Genomic DNA, 25,190 nt, shown 5'->3' with positions numbered 1-25,190 from the left:
ATTTCCATTGGCCAAAGTTGGGACAAATTGAGCAACCACAAAAGTAAATGAAATCAATTAAGACACATTAAATTTTAAAAAGTAAGTTTGTTGTGATACTATTTTTAAAAATGAAAAAGCCAAATTGAAACCACTTGTGTGTGGATACTTTTGGAAGTAAATGGAATGGTGACCCCTCACTGTTAAAAGAGAAAAAAAATGAGCCTTTAATCTGACTTTCTAATATGAATTGCACTTGATCATTTTTCAGACAGGGAAATTTCACTATGGACTGCACATTAGGTGACACAGGGGTTACTGTTAATTTTATGAGGTGTGATTGTGGTTATGTCCATATGTTTTAGTGTGTAGAGGTAAAATGAGATAATGTTTGAGATTTAAAAATATACTCCCGTAAAAACAAATAGATGAAACAAACGGAGCAAAATCTCAATAATAGTTGAATCTGGGAAATGCATTATATGTGATTCACTGTGCTATTCTCTCTTCTTTCATCTCTATTAGAAATATTTAAAAATAAAAGATACTAACTTTCTCAAGTATCAGTCAGCACAAGTATAATAGGGTCTAAAACATACCGTGTTGGGTTAATACCACTTCCCAAATTTTCATCGTCTCTTGCCTCAGTGAATGAAATTCACTAATTGCCTTTCCTAACCCAAATCTCATAGTCCATGTGGTGTACCGTGGTCCTCAGCCACCAACCAAAAGTGCTGAAGCCACAGTCAGGAAACACTCAGGTGAGGTAGGTCACACGATTACAGGAGGAAAGGGCAAGACAGAAGACATGCAGAAAAGATGAGGTGCTACTGGCGGTCCTGTGGAGGGCTTCTTGGGTCCACCAGATGGCGGGTCCAGGCAAGGATGGGCCATTTTCAACTGCCGTGACTTCTTTTCTGATGTATGCTCTTCCCATGAATCAACTGTTAGGTGCTTTTGTGAGTCCACCATCTACCTCTGGTTTCCATTGTTTTAGTTCATTTTAGCTGCTATAACAAAATATCATAGACTGGGTGATATAAACAACAGAAATTTATTTCCCACAGTTTGGAGGGCTGGAAGGCCAACATCAAGGTGCACACTTCCTAGTTCAGAGATGACCATCTTCTTGCTGTGTCCTCACATGGTGGAAGGGACTATAGAACTCTCTAGAGTCTCTTTTATTAGTATTCTAATCCCATTGGTGAGGGCTCCACCCTCATGACCTAATCATCTCCCACAATACCCACTCCCAAATACCATCACATCGGGATCAGGTTTCAACATTTAAATTTTAGGGGTACATGAACATTCAGTCTACCACCCATCATGAATTTTGAAGGATGTGGGAGAGAGCTTCATTTTGTGCAAAGCTGGTAGAGGTGGAGAGGAGAGTGCATCTGCATGCACGTGCCAAGAGGAGCCTCCCTCTGATGGGCTGGTGATGTCATGACCCACCACCTAAAACAATTCGTTTGAATGAATTGTCCTGCTTTCATGTGATTCACAGCCTAGGGGGATTTTTTTTAATTGATAAGCTTAATTTTCCAATTTTTCTTCAAATAAAATACGTCTTCACAAAGCATGTGACTACACGTGGAGTATATCGATTATGTTTTATGGACCATTACGTGCATTAAGTTCGGGAGATACAAAGGTGGACCAGTTAACTCATTCACACGTTAACGAGAAGATGTGTTGGACACTGCGACAGAGGATGAGCAGGACCCGGTTCCAGTCCTCTACCTTACTACTGGGAATGGGGATTGTCCACTAGGCTCCTGCTTGGGAGTCAGGGGGGCGCAAGCTAAGTGCACTGACAAGAGGGTTGCCCTGGGATCTCTTGCCATATCGTTTTTAGTATACAGGAAATTGAGGATGAGGTGCTCCATTGCTGTGGTTCTATACCATCTTCCTATGTTGACGGATAGTAACCGCACCAGTGGGGGTGAGGATTTAATAACATGGATAATTGTTGAACAACATGTTGTATATTTAACACCAATATAAGATTGCATATCAACGATACTCAATAAAAAAAAGAGGTCCTCCAGAAATAATTGTTGGATTAGAAAAATAAAACATCATGTATTTAAAGGAGAACTTTACATGAGAGGTAATTGGAATTCAAATATGAGAGGTGTGTATAGCAAATGGATATAGCAATTAGCTCAAAATACATTTCCTAATCTATGTTGAAAAAAATTAAATATATAGATTATATTTGAAAACTCAACATGAAAAGATTCGTTAGCATTGAAATCTTGTAATGTGCTAAAGTTACTTCTATCAGTTAAATTTGCATCTTGAAGCCAGGGCGCTGGGAATCTGCGAATAATTTCTTTACTGTACAATTCTGCCCACTTTAGCTGAACCCAAATTTCACCTGCAGTGTGTTTGAAAGTGACATCATAGTCATTTGAATTTTCTTTTCTTCCTATTGTCTCTCAAATCACAAAGACTGCCACTTCTGGACCTGAGCTCAGAAACTAGATGGATCAAAGGTGTATTATAGTGAACGTGGAAAATGGCTATTAAATGTTCACATAAAAAGGGGTTGAGGGGTAGTAGAATCTGTCTTGCAGGGTAGAGCCAAAATATAAAAGCTCACACATCAATCAATGCTTGATTTTAATGTCACCAAATTTGGAGTATGTTTCTTTTCAATGAATGTAGGACGGTTATCTCTTCAAATTTCAAAAGGGAAACTTAGGTAAGTATTATTAAGTGTGTTCCTAGAGTACAATTCCTAAGAACTGCTGGGTGGGAAGTGAGCTGCATCATAGAAGCAGCAGATCCTCATGCTCTGGGTGCTGGAATATTGCCTTTGGTTGAAACAGCAAGAAGAGAAAAAAGAAATCCAAAAAAGTGTATCAAAATACTTCCAAGAATATGACAGATTGAATATGTGAACCATGCTTCCATCTTAAATGCATCTACGTCAAAAAGTTTTAACTCAATCTGTTGAAAATGATTTCTCCTAGTGGAAATACCCTTGATGGGAATAAAAAATAGATTCTTATGCAAAACTGCTTGTCCTGTTTGAAGCAAGGGCTCCTCCCCTGTTCATAATCATGCTTATTTCAATCAAATAATTTCAGGACAACCCTAAAACAGTTAAGTTTAAATAGTTTGTTAAAATGTGACAAGGAATTATGCAAGTCCTCCAAGTATGTGACTTCTTGTTGCTGAAGTGCCTCAATTTTTAAAATTAAGAATTAGAATGCTATATTTATTTGGTGAATGTAATGCAACCTCACCATTTGAAGCCTATTCTGTAGATATCATCATACTAATTAAATGCTACCTTAAGGATAACTACTTACAATAGCTACAAAAACTTTTTTTTATTACTAAGTAGGAATCATGAGGCATCAAATAATTGGTCAATTCATTTTTAAAAAGCCTATCAAATTAAAGAAGATAATCCAGACATTGTTTTACTGTGGGAAAAACCTGTTGCTTATACCTTCACGAGCCAGTGCTTAATTCCAACATCAGAGGAGACAGTACTCCAAAGATATATGCAGATTATGCCAATTTTTTGCTATTTTCTTCTTCTGGATGAAATTCTTATGTGAATAGATGACACTTTCTTTATTTCTTTATTTATCTGTAGAATTTTCCTATCAGTCAGAAAACTAAGAAAAAAATACCATAAAATAAGGAAACTTACATTTCAGGATATCAAATCACAGTAATAAAATAATCAAAAAAGGCCAAAGTTATGTCAGTTATTGAGACAACATGACAAAATTCTATTTGTTTAAATAATATGCACTTTATTATGACAAGTAAAATAACAGATTAAATCTAAAAATCAAAAGTACAGAGATACCCTTCTAATGACAATGTAAAAAGAACAAAGCATATAATTGGCATGGAATTTTGTGGCTCTTTAATGCTTAGTGAAAAGTGTTTCTTCTTTACTTCAGTTACAACTTTCAAGATTGCAAATGATTTAAATAATTATTTTTAAAACAGTTGTCAATGAGATTTTCTTTAAATGTCTCAAGTGTAAGTGATAAAGACAAACATAAGGGGAACTTTACATATGCAATAAAAGATGAATATATTCTGTATGGGTGTCTATTAAAAATCAAATGTGACAAGGAAAATGTCAAAAACATATTTATTTCAAAATCCTGTGTGTGTGTGTGTGTGTTAAGATCCAAAGACCCCACTATGACTTTAATTCTAGTAGTATACTTTTGGATTTTATTTTTTGTTATTTAGTTTAAGAAACAGCTCATATCTTTAAAGCTCTGGAATGGTGTAAATCATTACAGTGGTTTCACATTTTCATGGGATCAAGGAAACAACAGTAAAGCTCATAAAACAGATACCACTAATTATGCAGAAGAGAAGTCGTAAAGTGACTGAAAGAAGCATGTTTTATATTCATGGACACATCATTAAAAGTTTAAGACATGCTATCAAATTCTGCATTTTAATACTATACCCAACAGCGCTAGACCCCTCCCAACAAGAAAATCAGATTGTTTAATGATCTCTTCGGTCGCACTGGTTTTATATGTCTGCTGCTGAAGCAGATGTGGAATTTGTATTGCTGAACTTTTGTTTAATCTCTGAACAATTAAAAAATCATTTTGTCCTTTACATCTAGTTTCAAAAAAAAAAAAAGTTCTCAGTTATCCTTCAACACATACTGCTTAAATAATGTGTATTTACCAAAGTACGAAGCCTTGATTCCAGATCACATGTGTGGATTTTTAAGATAAAGAGTTGGGTTTTCTTCAGAGTATTTTTAAAAATGTAAGAGGAGTTAATAATAATAAGACACTTCCATTTGCAGTTACCTTCTAAAATTCAAATCAAAACTAAGAAATAGAATGAAACCAAGTTTTCTGGGGCATATATGAAAACGTGAAGCATTGTCCTATCACTGAGAGATATCACTGAGAAATACAAGAATTGTACAAAATGTTTAACATATTGCAGACAGCGATTCTGAGATGTTCATAGTTAGAAAATCACAAACATTTACCAACCCTGGCGCACATATTTAAGCTACAAATTTTTTTCACTTGTCCGTAAAGGGACTAAAGATGCTCTTAATTTGTGACAATTCTAAATGTGTCTGTTTATACATACGTAAATGCTTTGCAGTCCACAGTGTAAGCGCATATTATAATCAGCTCTAGAATGCACACTTCCCATGCACTTTAATGGGAATTTTACACGTGGAGAGCTTCAAGCTTAATCTCAAAGTGAAAGTAAAACATAGTCCTGGCAGTTCAGAGATGAGACCCAAAAGGGTCCAAATGGAAGAAAAAAAGTAAAGTAATTAGTTGTTAGGGATAAGAAATAAACCATGGGAAAAGCAAAGTCACTGAAATACTTGAAGTCTACAGGCAAGATTTACGCACCAGATCAGAGCCTGAACTAAAGGAACCAGTCACTTCCAGGAATTTAGTGAGGGTTTATGACTGGAACTCGGTGAAGTCAGCAGCGTGGATGCACGTCCATGGGAAGAAGACAGGGCCTGGAGCTGCTCTGGTGCTCTCTGGTTTGGGAATCTTCCTTGGCTATAATTTCACCATCATTCCAAAAATTCACCAGGCATCACAGTGGACTTCAAATGGTGAGAGTTTATGGATAAAATACTGAAAAAATTTTCTTTAGATTTGATTTTTGGATTCCTAGATGAGAACTGACACTGTTTTACAGTTTAAAAGCTACAATGTGTCCCTGGGAATGCACAGTAGCCTGTTTGCATAAACAAACTGAGCAACGTCATGAACTATGATGTGTTGTGTTTCCTCCAAACTGTACTGAACTGAACTATGGAGGAAAAGACAGATGGACAGATGAGAGAGAGAAAGCAAGGTCATTATTATATGCCGCCTTACCTTTAGATAAAACTACATTCAATTTATACACATACACCCCAGCAGTCACTAAGTATCTGGTGTAATTCTATATATAATGCATTTACTATATATAATAAATGAGTTTATTTACTCATCTTGACAACTTGAGAGGTAGATACTATTCTTGTCCCCATTTTATAGTGAAGAGACTGAGATAAAGTCTGCCCAGGGTCCCAGAGCTTGTAAATGGAGAGACTGAGATGAAAAACTAGGCAACTGATGAAAATTTCTCTGAATATGATGTGATCTCAGTCTATTTCATAAATCAGATAACATATATACAAATACTGCTTAAATAATGTGTATTTACCAAAGTACGAAGCCTTGATTCCAGATCACATGTGTGGATTTTTAAGATAATGAGTTGGGTTTTCTTCAGAGTATTTTTAAAAATGTAAGAGGAGTTAATAATAATAAGACACTTCCATTTGCAGTTACCTTCTAAAATTCAAATCAAAACTAAGAAATAGAATGAAACCAAGTTTTCTGGGGCATATATGAAAACGTGAAGCATTGTCCTATCACCTAATTATCTATAGGCGTTCTTACAATACGTGCCTTTCTTTTAATGCATAAAAGCTTGTATGTTTAATACTATTGGGATCCCTGCTTGTGAGGAAATCTTCATTGGGCACCAAGGACATGATGACTTCAGCACTAAATCCATTTAACTGTAAACATGAAGAAATGGAGATGTGCTCCTTCGAGGTTAACTGATATATAAATATTTTTCATAAAACTACTGGTATACAGACATGCACAGAACTTATCTCAGCTTTCAGGAATCGACTTAGACAAATTTTGAGCCGGTTTTAATTTAAGCACTGCAAGTGAAATGCAACACACTTGGAAGAAAATGTGGTCACTCATTTGCATCTCCAATTTAATGACGCCTGTAATGGTTCAGTTGCCCAAGTTAGATCCAAGTGCTGCCTCTCTGCCCAGCGCAGCTGCTCGCCAAGCGAACACTAATTTGATTTTTCTGCAGGCCGCAGGCTCGCCCGCCGTTCTCATGATGAATCAATGATGCCATATGATGCCGTGGAGTTGCGGGCCTTGCCCTCCTTGTGCAAAGGGCTCCATCTGCTTCTTCTCAGACATTCACGATCCTAAAGGAATAAGACACCAGAGGCCTGTGAATGAAAAGGCCTTTTCAGCCACACAAAGCCTTGGCTCCCGAGTCCACCTTTGTCAGTTTGGAGAAAAGAACTTTTGGCACCGAGGCATCCTTCAGGGGAGACTGATGTGATCACCAAAGGCATACTGGGGGCTGCTGCCCCCCTCGCTTCAAAGGCTTTCTCCCTTAATCAACATTAAATCATCATTTTGCCAGGGATGCAGGGACAGCTGTATACAATCTATCTGTTCTAAAGCAGAGCACCGCCAGGTCCCTCTGCCGAAGTATAAACTTTTTAATGTTGTATGTGCTTTAATAGTTTTTAACTTGGAGCTTCGATTCCTCATTTTGTGCCCAAACTAGCATTTCTATCTCAGCTTATGCACTGCATCTTTCCATAGGAGCTGAGCCAATAGTTTTATCAATCATCCAGATAGTTGAAACCACCAAACAAAATAGACCAGAACAAAGCTTTTTGAGATATTAAATATTTTAATAGCCAAATAGACTAAAAAATAGGAAATCTCAACTTTCTACATCACTTTCTGTGGTGTGCAGAGATACCACACTGGCGTGACTGCCTTATTATTTGGGATTAGCCCTCTGACATATATAAACCTGCCTCTTCGTTTTTTCTCCTCTACAATGTAGATCCAGATGCCCTACATCATTTGCCTTTGTTCTGATCCCATGACACTGGCAAACCCAGTCCTCTTTATTCCCCGGTAGTCCTGATAAGTCAAGGATAGCTACAAAGTCATTAATTACCCAATGAAAAAAATATGTTTTTTAAAGATAATGGTCCAGGACCCTAAATTTCACCCCCAATCAATCTCCCCAGTTTTATACAAAAGAATATTAAGCTGTAATACCTGAAGTCAAACAATCATCACTTCAAAATTATATATATATATCATATCTATATCTATATATACACAACATAGATTAAGTAGATACAATTTCTGCAACATTGAATTATAGTCAACTAATACGAAGCCCTCACTTAGTTAAATTTCATTCAAAATAACATCATTACCAGTATAAATGATTATATAATTCAAGCATGTTCATGTTATGTAATATTTTTATTGATTTTGGGGTAGTTTGCCGAGCATTCACTGTGAGCAATTACATCCATTGTGTTGATTACTGAATTAAACAACAGAGATTTTTACTGAATTAATTGGCTACAGTATTAGATGGGACTCAGTGAATGTTTCTCCAGGTCCTATAATTCTAGCATCTCTTGCTAGCAACATCTTTTAAAATCATTCACATTTTTGTCAGAAATGTAGAAAGAAAAATAATTAATGTGAATTAGCATCTTCTTTCCTGAGACATATACCAGACCCGGCCTGGATTGATACCGTCTGGAATCCCGACCCCCTCCTGACCACATGTCCTAACCATGGAGAGACCCAGGAATGGAAGCATCCCACCAGAGTGATGCTGCCCCACACCCTCCCAGGCAGGAGGAAACTTATGCTTCTGTCCATATTTCAAGTGCTGACACTTTTCATGAGTGCTTTTGAGAAAGTCCAAGGGAATCTCTGCACCCAGACTATTCTAAGACAGCTCAGCATAGCAGATGCAGAGAGGTCTCTAACATCATTCAGATCTGGAAACTACTTCCTGTTTCCTTTTTCGCATTTTCTCCCCTCCTTCTCCCTAAGCCCGCACTTCTCATCCAATTCCTAACCCTTCCTTCTTAATCCTTGGGTCCTCAAGCAGTTAAAAATGGCATGGTGTTCAGACAGTTCGACCTGGGCTGGAGTCACATGTGTTGAGTTCAGATCCAGTCCTGGCTCTGCTGCCGTCTGATGGTGAACCACTGAGAAGTCACGGAAGCTCTCTGCTCTGTAACAGTGCCTTCTGGGAGATTGCTGAGAGAATTAAGAGAGTAAATATATCTAAAGTGCTTAGCATGGCACTTGGTATATAGTAAATGCTCAGTAAATATTAAATACCGGAATCACCTTCATAACCAGCATCAGTTCTGTGAGGGCATAGCATAAAAGCTACAAAATAAATATTATGATTAAGTATAGGGAGATGCTATGCCCTTATCTCTAAATGACGTAACACCATAAAGCAATTCCAAATATAGTTCTCTCTACTTCCCTGAACAAATATGAGTATGGTTCCAAATAACAGATAACTGTGAACAATCATACTTGGGAAAGAGGAGGAATTTACTTTTTGGGTTGATTTATATCATGGTTGTGAGCAGTTGTCTTCAGAATTCATGAAAGGGCACCAATTCCCAAGTGAAGTAATGGAAATCCTTTGATTGCTGCATTCTGCAAACCACCATCAAAGTGTTTATTTAGTCTAAACGCCTAAGGTTCATCCTCTCAAGAGGTTTTATAGCTAACAGTTTATCCTTAAACTCAAGAACTCATATCACCAGTGGAATTTTTTCCACCAGAATAAAATATCTAGGTTTCAACGCTGAGGAAATACATCCATGCATTTTATGACTGGTTTTCTTAGAATTTCTCAAGATTGAAGTAAGGATTTTACTTTACATGTTATACAGTGCAAACATTTATTCTATCTCTATCTTTTCTTCAGATTCTTAATCAAAATGTTTATCTTAGTTATCTGTCCTTGCAATTATCTTTTGTTAGCATCTTGTACTTCTTATTTATTTAGGAATAAAGTTCTGTCATTTTCTATCTTTTCATTACCAAAGTTGAAAGCATTTGTCCTGAAATATTGATACTGAATGGGACAAAATATAGATAACTGAAGTATGGCCACAGGACTGCTTAGGGCCCCTGAAACTCAAAAACTTTGTATATACTAGAGCAGGAAAACAATTGACAAAAAAAAGAGTATTTTAAGGAAACCCCAAAAAAATAAGTAGAGTAGGAAAAGTCCCTCCAAAACAGCTGCATGTTAAAGCTGACTTGAAGAAATTAGACAAAACGAATACCGTTTCATGTCTTTTAAACGGAAGTATTGATTAAGGGGATTGAAAAAGGTTATACTCCACTAAAAAATTACCCATGTAGTATAACCAACATACCTGATATAACAACATTGCATTATATCAAAGAGGTATTATGTGATCTTACCACTGGGACAACTTAATTTTTGATGGTTGAACTTCTTTAAAAGGCTGGGTTTCCATTCTTTGAGGCAGTGCCAGCTAAGAAGTTGGCAAACCTTGTTCCCATCACTTTATCTAATCCCCTCTCTCTTTATTTTAGGGTATACTTGCCTGGTGGGGACACCCCCACCACTCTGCCCCACACCACTTACCCTGCTCCAAGCCTGCCTTCCAGAGGAGAGCCCCCTCCAGCAAAAGGCACCCCCAGCTGCTCACAAACCCCCAGGAAAAGATTTGATAGTTGCACTCATGTTACCATTACTAGCTGATAAATTGGGGTACTATCTAGTTTAAATATTGTATGTTTTAATAAACATTAAAGTCTATGTTTTAATATGTCACCTTTTCCAAGAGTGATGGGGTGGTTCCTTAATAATTAATAATTCCAAATGACTAAATGCTGAAATTTTCTGCATGTGAGAGCTTTCTGAATCTTCATGTAGGATATCTGCCTACCTCACCCTCATTTGTTGCCATAAAGTGACCACCTGGGACAAGGTATTAGCTATATGACATCATTTCATTCCCAGCCACAGAGAGATGAAGCCTTAGAAATTCTTACCCGTGGAAAACAAGCTATAGGAAATCATCCCACATAAAAGAAAGAAACGAATTAAAGGTTGCCTAACTTCCCAAAATTAAAGATGAGATTTTTTTCAGCATTTTAAGTAGTATGTGTAGGTTGGGGGAGAATATATTTAAAGTCGAAGAATGGTTTATCACTCAAGGTTTTCCAAGTTTTTTATTATTATATTTTTAGCCCATGAGAGAAAATATAATTAAAATTGTACTAAATAATTTAATGAGCAGCACAAATTGCGTCCAAGTTAAGTGAAGAATTGAGCAATTATCAAAAGATGTGTCCTCCCCAAATGCTCAGTTTTGTGAAATATCTATATTTTTAAAATAAAATGACAGTGTAGCTTGAACTAGGTGATAATTGACTCAATTCTCCAATTTATTTTACAAATGTAGTCAACATCAGACTGATAAAATTATATCTGTTATAAAGAGACCTCAAAGGACGAGCCATCCGGGTTCAGAAAATTGAAAACAAAGTGAAATGTTTACTCCAAATCAAACCCAGAACTTCTTTTGAAATTCACTGAAAGAGCAATCATTTCCAATGTCTTTTCACCTTCTGGTATGAGATGGAAGTCAAACTGGAAATACTGAAACCCTTTAAGAAAGGCAGTAAAACAAACAAGCCTTCTCGTAAGACTTCTAGATGAAAGGGTTTTGAATGAGCATTTAATCATGTGGATCCTGGCTGAAGCCAAGCTGAACCTCCAGGGTCTACCTGCGCTCATTCTGTGGAGCCCACAGAGAAATGGAGACGCACTGCATCTCCCTACTGGGAACACCGACGATGAAATTATTTCTGCAGGGAAACAGTATTTACATTAAGCCCACAGTAGTGGGTCCATCTGGCAAAAGAGAACCAGGATGCTGTGCTTTGGCCGGGCTGTCTGGACTTAGCCTTGTGATTTCGAATTCTGTGCTCTCACCATCTGTGCCTTCCTGTGCGTGCCCAGGATATTAAGCCTACATCAATGTGCACACGAATTTCCCTAGCTGATCTTAAATTCTGTGTATTTGTGTAATGGAAGACCGTTCTGACTTCTAAAACATGTTTTTGGAAAGATGGTTGGATAGAATATGACAAGGCATATTAATAAAATTAAATTATTAGCTACTTATAAAGCGCTCCCAAAGGACAAAGTTGATGAATCACAATTTAAATTTGATTAGTCTCATGAGTCAATTAAGAAAGCCAGTCTCCCAAGATATTTTTGAACTTGTATTTTGAAATTTGATTATATGTTTGATTAGCTGCCACAGTGACAAATCAACCTAGTAAAATCCAAACTTTCTACGGTGCCATGAAGATGTAACCAACAGTCAAAGAGGACAAATACCAGGATTTGCTGAACAGCAGGGCAAGCTTTCCTGGCATCTTTCATTAGTCACTGGAGACTATAATCTGAATAAACCAGCTCTGCCAAGAGGTGGCCCTAGCATAATGTGGCATCATTCCAGAGCTGCTTTTTCTTCTTCCTTTTGGAAGGTGACAGTTCCCTTTCCCTGAGACAGGATATCTAAGTGCTGCTGCACACTCTGAGAAATCATGCTCACCACTGTCACACGAAAGAATTTACAAAGTTACATTTCCACACTCTTTTGGCTTCCACCACATCCTGACAATACCCAGACTATATGTTTCACTTGTTCTGAAGCCATATATAAATAATAGAATGATATAAAGGATTAAACAAACTGCTTTCCGAAAATGGAGTTTGCAAATCACATGCTACACCAGGTTTTGCTTCCAAAACATCTCAGCTCCTCTCCTGGGTGTCAGTAGTACCCGCCGCAGAAAAGTCACTGAGTTAGTCTTCCTAAGGACTGGCTAATCTTACAGAAGGTAATTCTGAAAGAGGAAAAACCATAGAGATCCTGGAATATTACTTTGAGGAGTTTATCTTAGATGGAGTTGATAGCACCAGAAAAAAGCAGGGGAAAGGCTTTTAAACAAGGAATAGAACAAATGCTCTTTTTAAGAGCCTGAGCAAGGGGCGGACAGGGGGTGGAATCAGTGTTGATAATCTAGTGACTGCCGCGCACTGAGTCATCATTAGGTGACTCTTGCAGGCCGACTTGGAAAGTCATGTGGCTTAGGTTAATGCTGTTTAGGATTTTTTTTAATTAAACTCTTTTAAGGAAGTATTACATATCATTTGTATGTATGCAATGCAAGTTATAAAGTGTGCAGAGCTTTATGAATTCTTACAAAAGCTCTAAAGTGAATTCTTACAAAATAAATGCTCTTACACTGTGACACCCAAATTAAGAAATAGATCATTGCCTGCATCTTAGAAGACTCCCTCAAGGTTCCTCCAAGCCACTACCCCATCCTCTTCAAACACTGTAAATTGGGAAGCCTATATGAATGGCATCAGGTAGCGTGTACCTTTTGTGTCTGTCTTCTTTCCCTCAATGTCACGTTTGTGAGATTTATAGGGGGTCCTGCACATCATGGATCCTTGCTCTTTTTCATTGTTATATAGTTTTCAACTGTGTAAATTCACAAATTAACTGTGTGACTGACTGTACATGTCCATTTTATTGCTGATGGACATTTGGGTCATTTCCAGCTATCACAAGCAATGAATGCTATCCTAAATATAATTGTGCTTGTTATATGCTTTTCTGTTGTGAGTATTCCTGGAAATGGGATTTCTGGTCGTAAGGCAGGCTCATTTTTGACTTGAGTAGAGAGCACCCAGCAGTTTTCCAAGTGATCCTGCGAAATGACACTCCCACCTGCGGTTTATGAGACGTCCAGTTGCCGTGTATCTTCTCTCCCACTTGAAGCTGCCTTTCTCATTTTAGCCACTTTAATGGGGACAGAGTGGTGTACACAGCACATGAGTTTTATGATGGCCAAGGAGACTGTACAGCTCTTCATATGGGTGCTGTCTACTTGGATAACCACCTCTGTGAAGTATCCATACAGGTCTGTGTATTGTTTGGTTTTGCTTGAATCATTTCACTGTTCTCTCTTTTCAGGTGGAAAATTTGTATTTGTGGGAGACCAGCTCAGAGCGGACCTGCACCAAATCTCCATTGCTCACCCAGGCCTCACAGCTCTAGCAGGTGGGTCTCACTTAATCTTCTACCCCTGTTTTTGATCAATTGAAATGTCTCAGTAAGGGAAAGTAAATGATCAAAACAACACAGCTCATAATGATGAGAGCTAGGACTTAAACTCAGGGTTTTCATTAATTTCTACTTGAAGTATTGACGGTAGGCAATGTTTCATAACCAAACGAATAAGATCTATTATGTAATGAAGGATATCCAAAAAGGAAATGTTTGAAAAGTACGTTTGCATTTGCTTTCACATGTGTTTGGGACACTTAAGAGCCCACAGAGGAGAAAAGCTATAATAGGAAAGTGCCAGCCGAGCGGCTCTTAGAGAAGCAGCTTGCGACCACAGACTGTCAGAAACGAGGGGTCCTTAGCCGCATGTATTGACAATGCTATGAATCCTTCCCACAGGGGCTTCCCAACACTACAGAAACACAGTTACTACAACTGATACTTCTGCAAATCCTAAATTAAAGTCAGGACTACTAAGCCCAGCTTCACATTTTATCCACAAAATTCTCCTGGTGAAAACGCATTTTACCCAAGTGTTCAATGGAAGAGGGTTAAGTTGTTCATCTAGGTTTCCTGGGCCTTTTAGTACATTTCAAACACAGAAGACAGTCTTTGAATTTAGATGATGTTAAATTGAGGAGGAAAGAAAAGGCAGAAAGGAGAGCCGCCACGTCATGTGAGCGGCTGGCATCCGGATATATGACGGTCTGAGATTACCTATCATAGAACCTCTGTTATGCACATTATCGTAATCACCAGGCTCTCTGTCTACTTGGAACGTGGCTCAAATTGGTCCCACGGTTTACCGTCGGGGCAGGTCAGACGGTTCATGTACTGAGCGTGAGAGCATTCTGAATTCTGCAGGACATACAGAGGCATGGTCGGTACCCTTCAAATTACCAAAATTGGAGGCCAGCATTTTCAGTTAATTAATGCCTTCTCTGACTTTTAAAAATAGATGCAAATTTACGTGGTAAATTTGTATTATGTAGGTGGAACATTTTACTATTTGGCTTCATAGAAGTCAATCCAAAACTCACAGCAACGCAGAACTAACGGCCCTGAACCTGGACAAGAGACACGGCTTCTGGTGCCGGCGAGGTTTCGCCTCTCTGGGTTTCCGTGTCCCTCCCACAGCGCGGAGGGCAGACACCGCATCTCTCATGCCCGCTGGGCTGAAGGCCCGCCGCCCATCTCGGTACTTCCCCTCGGACTGCAGGCAAGCGCCCCGGGTGAGTGCGCCCCCAGAGCCGGAATCCAGGGCCCGGAGGGGAGCCGTGCGCTCGCCCAGCTGCTTAACCACACGTGCGTGGGTGCAGACTCCTGGCTGTACCCCTTCCCGGGCGGGGGGTCACAGCCACCAACTCAGCCACCAGCAGGTCTCAATCAACAAGAGAATGGCTGGAGGAGCTGAAGGAAATTCTGGGGGAGAAATAAAAGAGAGTGAAATGGGGGGAAGACAGCCTCCGCGCGCGACGCCTCCCGGAAACCGAGCCGCACCGCGAAGTCATGCTGAGAACGATGCGTGAGGCCCTGGCCACGTGCTGGGCATTCCGCGCCGAAGGACCGGGGCACGCGCACCCGCGAACAGGCCATGGGTCACTGGCTCTCCTCGGCTCCCCCTTCTGGAGACGTGTTTAGAGTCCAGGTCCTTATAATTTGACACTTGCATTCAGATTTTAACCAATATATTACCAAATTTACATTTCCCTGTATGGCCCCGGAAGACGGCTGGTTAGCCAGAGACGGGTAAGATTCCTCAAGGGAGGAACAACCTAAGACAGGCACAGTCGCAGGGGGGCCATCGGGTGAGAAATTGGGGATCAACGGAGGTGAGGCTTAGAACCTCACCCCCCCTGTTTTGAGAGAAATCTTCTGCATCCGTGGATGTTTTGCTGCCCTTGTCTAGCCTGGATTAATACTTAGTCCACAGGCACACACCTGATCATCTACATTTGCCCTCTTACAGCACTAAAGTATGCTTTCTATCTTTATCTTGCATCTACCTACCACTTCAGCATTTTTATTTAAAAAAAAATAAGGGAGAAATGTGGGATTCACATATAAATCAAGTATAAAGATCGAATGAATAATCATATCTGACTTGATTGTTTATAGTTCATGATGCGTGATCAGAACCGAAAATTTCTGTGATGACTGCCCTTGCCCTGTCCACCATGTAAGAATTTGTTTGTTATGCTTCAGAAGATTGGAGACTGTTGAGAATTAGGCTTGGGGTTGATTAATGATTGTGCATTGACTCCCCTATACAGAATTTTATTGTTATAAACAACCATTTGATCAATAAATATGAGAGGTGCCCTCTCAAAAAATAAAAAAATAAAAAATTTTAAATTAAAAAAAATTTTAACCAATATAGATGTGCCCCCAAACTGCATGTTTCTACAGTAACAGTTTCCTGGCTGCATCTCTTACCTGGTTCCCTGCAAATGACATTATCAGTTGCCTCATCCGTAAAATGGGAATAATAAATGGAGCCTTTTTCATAGGATTGTTAGAAGAGTTAAATGAGCTACTTTTCTTTCTAAAGTACTGAGAATATTGCGTGGTACATAAGAACAGCATAGATATTTGTTAAATAAAATAAATCTCTTTTGTTGAAATTTAACTTTCCATATTTTGATTCCTTTCTCCCCAAGTTTCCCTGAAGGGAAAAGATTATGCCATTGTTATTTGTGTTGCCAACAGGGAAGCAGGAAACCAGGCCAGAAGGAAGGAAAGAATATGATATTTTAGTGAACAGTTTCAATAAGCCAAGCACTATACTAGAGGATTAAAAAAGATACATTTCCCTAGTTGATCTTCCAAAGACCTTACAAATTGGTTAAGATTCTCCTTTTAAAAGTGAGAAAATAGGATCAAAGAGAGTAGGTTCTTGCCAATGAGGCATAGTTGTGACTCAAAGAATAATTTTAATAGATTTTTGCCTTTCACTGTTTATTTCTAAATCTGGCTCTTTCAAATGTCTAAGGCTGCAGTGTGCTGAAAGTAGTGACAGCAGAGACAGCGGGGCCACACTCAACTTCATATATGTCATCAGCCTGCTACCCACTCACTTTCTGTCTAACAATGTCTTCTCATAATAATTGTCACATGCGGTGTTACACTTAGTGTGAACTCGCTGGCACTCATGTTAAAAAGCAGCTTTGCTGAACCCAGGTGTCCAGCGAGGTATGAATAGATGTCCTCTGAAAACAGAACTGCAATCAAAAACGTTTGTCGAACTCTAGATGAGACCGTTAAACTGGCTGCTCTGCTGCACAACTTCTCAGAACATTGTCTATCGCAGTATCGCTGTGTATCTCCTAGGAGGGTGCAGAATACACAGCCACGCCAGAGTGCGTTTTGCTACAAGAGATTTATTTCAATCCATTAACATCTCACCAGTCACTGGTGTTCAACAGACCATGGTTTAGAAAATCCTGCCTTTAAAAAAAAAAAGACCAGACAGAATGAGGAAGCACATAAAAGTTGAGAACAAGTTAACACAAATATCAGACTATCGAGAGGAACCTTTAAGCCAAAGGACAGCATTTTAATAGAGACACTAATGAAATTAACTTCTCCAGGCCAGAGGCGAGAACCAGGCCCAGTTACTTGTAGAGACTCAGCTAATCCGTGTTGACTAATCAATAGATGAATATGAGCCAGTTGCTCTGTTTAAAGAAAAATGTATCGGTGTTTCTTTTCCTCTTCCTATGGAGAATCAGAGTCATAGAAAGGAAGGGAGAATAAATGACAAAACACTTATACACTTCAAAATGTTGGTGCCTCTATTAAAATTAATTTACTTATGCAAAAAATTTTTAAAGACTATCCATTTGTTTAACAAATACCTGATGAAGGAACAGAAAGAAACTCAGAGCAAGAAGAAGGGGGACAATTTGTGGAAGGGACACCACTACAGACCCAAGGGACCAGACCCTAGGGAATAGAGATCACACGTGTGTGCACATGCACACATGCACACACACATACAGGCACACCAATCTCAAGCATCTAGAGTTTTGAAAACAAATGTCCTTACTCTACTGGAAAACATTTGAATATTTTCACTCTGTCTATGAAATTGCTGAGAGCAGGAAAACCTATGTCATATGGAGAGATTTTTATATGGTTTTGGATTATTCAGTCACAAATATGTCAAATTTATTTTAGACAGGACTGATAGAAAAGAAAAAGGAATGAGCAAAGACACTTGGTCATGTGGCTTGTGACATATTTTTTTCCTAGTATATCTCTTTCTTCATTCCTCCACAATCCTTTTATTCTCTGCTCTCCCCCCTGTTTTTCCTTCAAAACCTATTTTGGTTATTTCTCAACTTGGCCTTTCTTGTCTTACTAAGAAAATGTGGTGCTTACTATATGACCACTGCTAGGAATTTATCCAAAGAAAACAAAATCTGTGACTCGAAAAGATATATGCACCCCTGTGCTTATTGCCACAATTATTTGCAATAGCCAAAATATGGAAGCAACCTAAGTGTCCATCAAAAGATGAATGAATAAAGAAGATGTGGTACATATACACAGTGGAATACTATTCAGCCATAAAAAGAAGGAAACCCTGCTGTTTGCAACAACATGGATGGAAGGAAACTCTGTGAAATAAGCCAGATGGAGAAAGACAAATACCATATGATTCCACCTACAAGAGGAATCTAAAACCAAAACAAAACAAAATGAATGAAACAGTAACAGACTTGTAGACACTGAGAAGTGACTGGTGGTTAACATTGGGGAGGAGTTGGAATGGGTAGGTGGGGATGGGAAAGGGGTTAAGGGATCACAAAAAAATCTCAAGCGTAATATAAATTGGTCACAGGGATGCTAGAACAGCATGGAGAATACAGCCAATGATCCTGTAAAATCTTTGTATGTTGACAGATAGTAACTGCACTAGTTGGGGTGAGGATTTAATAATGTCTGTAACTGCTGAACCATTGTGTTCTATACTTAAAACCAATATAATATATTGTGTATCAACTATAATTCAATAAAAAAATACACTTAAAAAAGAAAAATGAGATTTAAAGAGATTATAAAAAGAAGAAATCAGAAAAATAGGGAAATGGATCAAAGATATTTCTGGTGAAAGAGACATCCAGATGGACATTAGAAGTGAAAAACTATATGTAGCCTAAAGCTACTCCCAGAAATATTCACGATTTGAAAAGACATATGCATGCACTCCTATGTTTACTGAAGCATTATTTACTATAACCAAAATATGGAAACAACCTAAGTGCCCATTGGTAGATGAGTGGATAAAGAAGTGGTATATATATAGTGGAATATTACTCAGACATAAAAATGAACGAAGTCTTTCCATTTCATTTGTGACAACATGGTTGGACCCAGAGGGCATTACGCTGTGAAATAAATCAGAGACAAATACCAGGCAATTTTGCTAATATATGGAATCTAACAAACAAACCAAATGAACAAACGAAACAGAAATAGACTCATAAACACAGAGAACACACTGGTAGTTGCCACAGAGGAATGGGCGGAATAGCTGAAGGCGATAAAGAGGTACTAATTAAACAAACAAGGAGCTGTAAAGGTTGTCTTCTTCCCAACTTCACGGGGTCACACGTCTGGATATAGAGCTCAGTCTATAGAACAGACTCTGGGTGCAGTGTGCTAATTAAAAGGAACTCATTTTCTCTCATTCCTTATGATTTCCCTTCCGGCTTCACGTGCAGCAGGGACCCATGATTCCAGCACTTTCTTTTTTGAACCACACCTGTGCGTTTTCAAGCAGTGTGGCAGCACTGGTTACAACTGTTACAAAGAGAAAAAAAGGTTAAAAGGGAGTAAGAATGTGAGTGTGCACACATGGGCAAAATGTGAAAAAGGCCCCCCACCCGACCCAAGCTGCTCCATATGTTCCTGGTGTTTAGCGCAGCCCTCGGTCGCAGCGCCGCGTATGAATTTGCTCTGCAAATGAAAATGTTGGCTTGTGCTCCCCTGGTGTTTAAGAAGGTGAGGGATGACCTTGGTGGGAGTATGTTTGTGTAGAAATGTGTCATAAAAGATGATGTCTTGGCCCAAGAAATGCAAGGTACAGGTTTAGACATTTGTTAAAAAAAAAAAATTAAAGCAGAGTTAAACATAACTAACTCATAATGAGTGTAGGCTCTTGCCAAATACAACTTTCTTGTGAATCTGACATGTCAGCTTTTACCCTGTGTTTTTAAGGAATATTTTTATCATTTTCCTTTAAAGAGTTTCCCAGCTTGATTTTGGTCATTTTTTAAGTTACAAAACAAAGCAACAAGTGGTATATATTTTTCACTGGTTAAGACATTAAAATGTTATCAATTGGTTTCTCTCCTTTTGCACATTTATTGGATAATTACTGATTCAATGCAATTGGGCATTTATTTTTTGAAATGTTTAAGATTTGGCAGGCTTTGCATATTCATTTATGCCCTTATTTTGAGGCTTGGATATTAAAATGTCGGTAATAGATTTGAGTAAGGAACTGCTGTTTAAAACATCTTCCCCCTATCATTTGTGTTACTAGTTTCCATGTTACATGTTAAATAAAATAAGTTGATGCCACCCACCCACAGAGCTCTTTGGCAAATCACATTTTAGGGAAAGCCCCACAGACAGATATCAAAAACAGACTGGCTTCATCCGTCTACACTGCTTCCCAGAAAGTGGTTCCCACAATGTTCTGCAAGTCTAACATTTGTTTTTTTCTAAAGGCATAAATAAAATCCATATTTCAGGTTGACAAATATTGTCACTTATGGTGATTCATTTAGCAAATACTAGGATGTCACATATGCTAATAATATGCAATATTACAGAATCATGCTACAGAGGCAGTTTTATAAACCTGAAAGAAAAAACACTAATGATAATTAAGAAAATGATTGAGAGCATTGTATGCATTTGAAATCTTCAATGCTCGTGTTCCCCACATTCATCAAAGGTCTTATCAGAGGTTTAGTGTCTCCAGGGAATGCCTAGATTGATGAAGATTTCTCAAGAAAGATGAAATATTTTTATTTTCTGTGGGAACAGTGGAAAATAACTGTGCAATTATTTGCTAAGCACCATACAACCTGTACCTGTAAAAGACTAAGAAAAATTCGTGATGATTTGAATGATGTATATTAACATTGTAACATTGTATATTAGCTTATTCTAAGGGAACGTGACCTCTCAAGCCAAACTCAAAAGATAAGTATGCTCTGCTCAGATCAAAAGTCATGTTTATGGCTGCAACATTCATGAATTAAAGTCCAGCAAGCTTATTTCTAATTTCAGGCCCACATACCCAATGTCCTCCTTCTCTGGGCCAATCTTTATCTATTAAGTGGGGATGCTTTTTCATCACATTCAATCAATGCATCTTTAACTTACTTTGTTGATGGTCTCTGATAATAAACTGAGGCCCTATCTGCCTTATTTGGCCATAAATGCGCTATAAACCATAGTCATCCAGAAAAAGTCATACTGTGAACGAAGCGCCATGCTTTCCTGGCATGAAATTTTCTTTTAAAGTTTTCTTATTTTGTAGTAGACTTACCCCACATACATGTGAGCGCTCACCTCTGCTGAATCTCTCTGGGGAATCATGTCCTTCCCTTTCCTTCTGTCTTGCGAAGGACGTCAACCATTTGCAGAACTTGGTTGTTTTTTGAACTCTCTGGGTACTTCATCCAATGCTAAAATGCACATCTTAGATGTGGAACTGATGCAAGAGTGGGCTTATTTCTCAAACACTAAGGCAGACAGATACCCAACCGATGCAAATCTCACCATGCCCGTAAGAGAACGAATACTGGATCACTCACTGCAATGATTTTCCAAAGGCATCTCTCAAGCTGCACGCCTGTTCCTTGGGATGGGGAATTTAGATACCACAGCTGCTCTGGGAAGTCTCCAGACCCAAAACATACACAACATCCTCAATTACAGAGAAGGAAATTCCTTGGAAGGTTATCAAGACAAGCAAAATAATTGCTTTTCTTTTCTTTACCATTAAGGTGAGCAAATTAGAATTCTGTGAATGAATCTAGGTTGTTTTGTCTTCCTTCATTTCTCTCTCTTTAGGTACAAAATAAAAACTGAAAGGCTATGGAAGTCATTTTCTTACAACAGCTGATTCTTGAAAAGTTTTCAGTTGGTGACAGAATGAACTGGAAAGTTGGGCTTGAAGGACAGTCTTCATAAAATCAAAAGACACCATAAAAAAGATAAAGTGAAACAAAATGACAGGACGGGAAGTGTGTGGGAAGTGAATCAGTCTTCAGCCACGGTACATATTAGATTCCACTCTTAATTCCATTTTCACTTAAAATTATTTGTTGGATTTTTTTTTTCAATTGTAAATGCTTCCAATGTGGAACGATAGAAGGTTCCTAGTGAAATTAAAAGGGGAAAATATGTCAAAAATCTGAGTGATAATAATGATTAATAGGGTAAGACATAGCATTAAAAGGTATAAAAGTGGAAATATTTCCCTTCCTTGGCCATTTCCTCCCTCACCTGCAACATCCATCTATCCTACTTTTATTGTCTTTTAAAGTAAAGCTCATTTCTTAACATTCTCGAATCCTTTCTGGTCAGGGACTCATTACCTTCCTTGGCAGTGGTCCGGCTACTGCTTTCAGCAGAGCTTCTGCAAACAGGCAGGTGGAGCTTTTCCACGGGGTTTGAAGCCCAACCTGGGCCCTCAGCGCGCTCAGTATTTCCTGAGCAAAAGGTGAAAGCTGACAGCCGCGCTTGGCCACTGATGGAAAGGTCAGGCTTTTCACTGAGTTTTACTAAAATATCCATAGCCTTTTAAAAAGGTGGAATGGACCGCTGGTTATGAGGTAGAGGAATGGGAACCGCATGTCAGAGAAGAAGCCGACAGAACATTCTATATTGCAATTTTTGTTTAACAGCCTAGGTTGTGATAACGGGTGACATCTGAGCAGGCGTTGAGTGGGTCCCCGGGATGATACCGAGAAAGGAATAACTATGCAAAAAGAAATGTAAGATAACTGCATACAGAGTGGAGTTGAAAGCAGTTTGAAGAAAAATAAAATGTTTCCTGATACATACCTGAGGCACTGCTGTTCATTTCACTTCATTTGCCATCTGTTGAAAATGTGATTTTTTTCTCCCCATTTCTTCGATGTGAAGCATCCAAGTAAAACCAAAGACCAAATAAAAAAAGACTGAAATTAATAAGGAAGACAATAAGAAACATGACAGGAGAAGAAATTATACTGATTTCTTTCATTGCAAAAATATATCTTCAAAACAATTGATGCAAAGAAAACGAGGGGTGCAAGTATATAAGGAGCAGCAGAGAGCCTCCGCATTGGGGGGACGCGGGTGCCTCCCTCTTCCACACCCTAACCACCCACGCGAGCAGTTCCCCAGAATACCCGCAGGACGCCGACTTCCCCAAGGGCCACACAGGTTTCCTACTGATAAAACGCTGCAGTCTTTGTCCCTTTCTCAAGGACATATTTCTCATGGATAATATGTTTTCAATTTCAAATTTTATACCCATAAATCTTTTTTAAACTTTTAAAACACACAACTGTCTGTCTGCTAGCAACTGCCGGCGAAGGACAAAATAAAAAACCAGAATGAAACCATTAGCTTAAAAACATAGCACACCTCTTGTTTCCATGGACTCCTAACTCCAGGCTGTAATTGTGTAATTCATCTATGGTCAGATATTCTGTTAGGAAAGGCGGTTCCTACTTTGTCTGAGGCGCTCTTTCCTGGTGCGCTTTGAAGAACATCACAACTTCTGGGAAGCTTTTCGCTTCAACCAGTTGGAGAAGCACATCCCCAAGGAGAGTATTGATTTAAAGACGTGTTCTTTAAAAAAAATGCTTTTCTTACTGTCCAGTTACTAACAATGATAGAAGAGGATTCTCTAATCAAGAACAATTAAAGACTTGGAATAAAGACCCAGTGATTTTTGACTAGTTAATAATTTGTCTTTCCTTAGTCAAAATTGAAAGGTGGGAGGGGCTTGATCAAATGCTTTCTGTGTATTTCTTTTGAAGAAAACTGGAATTTTGGCTTGGCCAATGATAGTTATCACCCCATATCGTGTTGTCTTAACTTTCTACTTTTTAGACTGGCACCATGATCCTAAGTAAAATGGATGTCAGTGTATTTTTCTCCCTGGAGAAGGGTCCACACAACGCATTTAATATGGAAACTCTTTGGTAGTGTAGACAATTCAAGGAAGGTCAGACAGATGGCTGCTTTACGAAACATGGCCCAGAATGTCTTATAAGTGTGCAGATAGTAAAAGCACAATACACGGTAGGCAGAAGGGACAAACCTAGAAACCAGGTGAACACCGAAATAGGAAAATAAAGAGCTAAACGGGCATAGCCATACCCAGACCTCACTCCTCAGCACTACGCCTCATGCTACAGCTTCCCAGGGGCCCCTTCCGGTCTTGTTATCTGCTGTCACTATCTTTCAGCCTGATGAGCAATTTGAAATGATAGAAAAGAATTCAGGCTTTTAACAAGTGAGTCAAATTCTCTTTTTCTTTCCTTTTTTCTCTGAATACAGGAAAGTTTGCTTTTGCTCTTGAACTAGGAAGACCGGAGCACATGGGGAAGGCCGGGGTGCGCTGCATGGAGATCTGCAGGCTGGGGCCGCCACAGGAAACAAGAAACGGCTTATTCCAGAGAATCCAGCCCTTACCTGTGGGACTCCATGCTCTCTATTGAACTGGCTGTTGAGTTCAGAAAATAAATCCTATGTTATCAAGACAAAGGGCGGAGCTAAGTCTGGGTCCGCTAACAACTAAAATGCACCATTTTCTGCCCGATCTCTGAGGATCCAGCAGCTCAGCCCCACGTCTGGGAGCTCCAGGAGGATGTCAGTGTGCCGCCCCTCTTGGGCAGGGCCTCGGGGAGGGAGCACAGCTCCCGGTCTTGCAGCAAACATGACAGGGACCAGCAGCTGGACCGTGGGGATGTGGGGGACAGGGGTGCTCTGCTCTCTGACCACAGAGGACAGAGCAGCCAACCTAAAATTGGCAAGAAGCAAACATTGTACATCCTCCAGTCTAACACATAGGTGCAAGATCCAGAAAACCAGAAGATGATTTAAGGAGAGAAGAATAAAAAATTAACTGCTCTCCCTTGGACTTTTTTTCTTTTCATCAGGAAGGCATAGAAATTAGACCCCTTCTCTTTGCTTAGTAAGCAGCCAACTATAAAACAGTGTGTTGTTCTGATTTCTTTTTTTGCCTTAGAGGTAATAGGATTTCCCCCTCTCCTCTCCCTCCCTTTTGCATAGTGGGACTGTGTGAATGAATGAGCTTTAGGATGTAAGATACACACTGTGGTTTGTAAAATGCTAAAGGTTTTTTTTTCTCAATTCCTTTTATGCCCACTTATAAATA

At 39.0% G+C, this 25,190-nt stretch overlaps 1 long non-coding RNA gene across 3 annotated transcripts; it reads left to right on the top strand.

Annotated features, from left to right (window-relative positions):
- The first annotated feature begins 12,445 nt into the window (after nt 1–12,445).
- LOC118968463 (uncharacterized) lies at nt 12,446–24,927 on the top strand. 3 transcript variants are annotated; one of them, XR_005056119.2, is made up of 4 exons: nt 12,446–12,530; nt 13,676–13,762; nt 14,761–15,000; nt 24,350–24,927. It is a non-coding gene; the product is annotated as an uncharacterized lncRNA (long non-coding RNA). The 3 variants fall into 3 exon arrangements; XR_005056118.2 differs by lacking the exon at nt 24,350–24,927 and having other exon boundaries at nt 14,761–15,715; XR_005056120.2 differs by lacking the exons at nt 12,446–12,530; nt 24,350–24,927 and adding an exon at nt 13,466–13,578 and having other exon boundaries at nt 14,761–15,715.
- The last annotated feature ends 263 nt before the right edge of the window (nt 24,928–25,190 follow it).

The sequence above is a fragment of the Manis javanica genome, chromosome 3 (genome assembly GCF_040802235.1).
Source record: "Manis javanica isolate MJ-LG chromosome 3, MJ_LKY, whole genome shotgun sequence".
Taxonomy (NCBI): domain Eukaryota; kingdom Metazoa; phylum Chordata; class Mammalia; order Pholidota; family Manidae; genus Manis; species Manis javanica.
The sequence above is the reverse complement of the archived record's forward strand: the minus strand, read 5'-3'. Positions and strand labels throughout refer to the sequence as shown.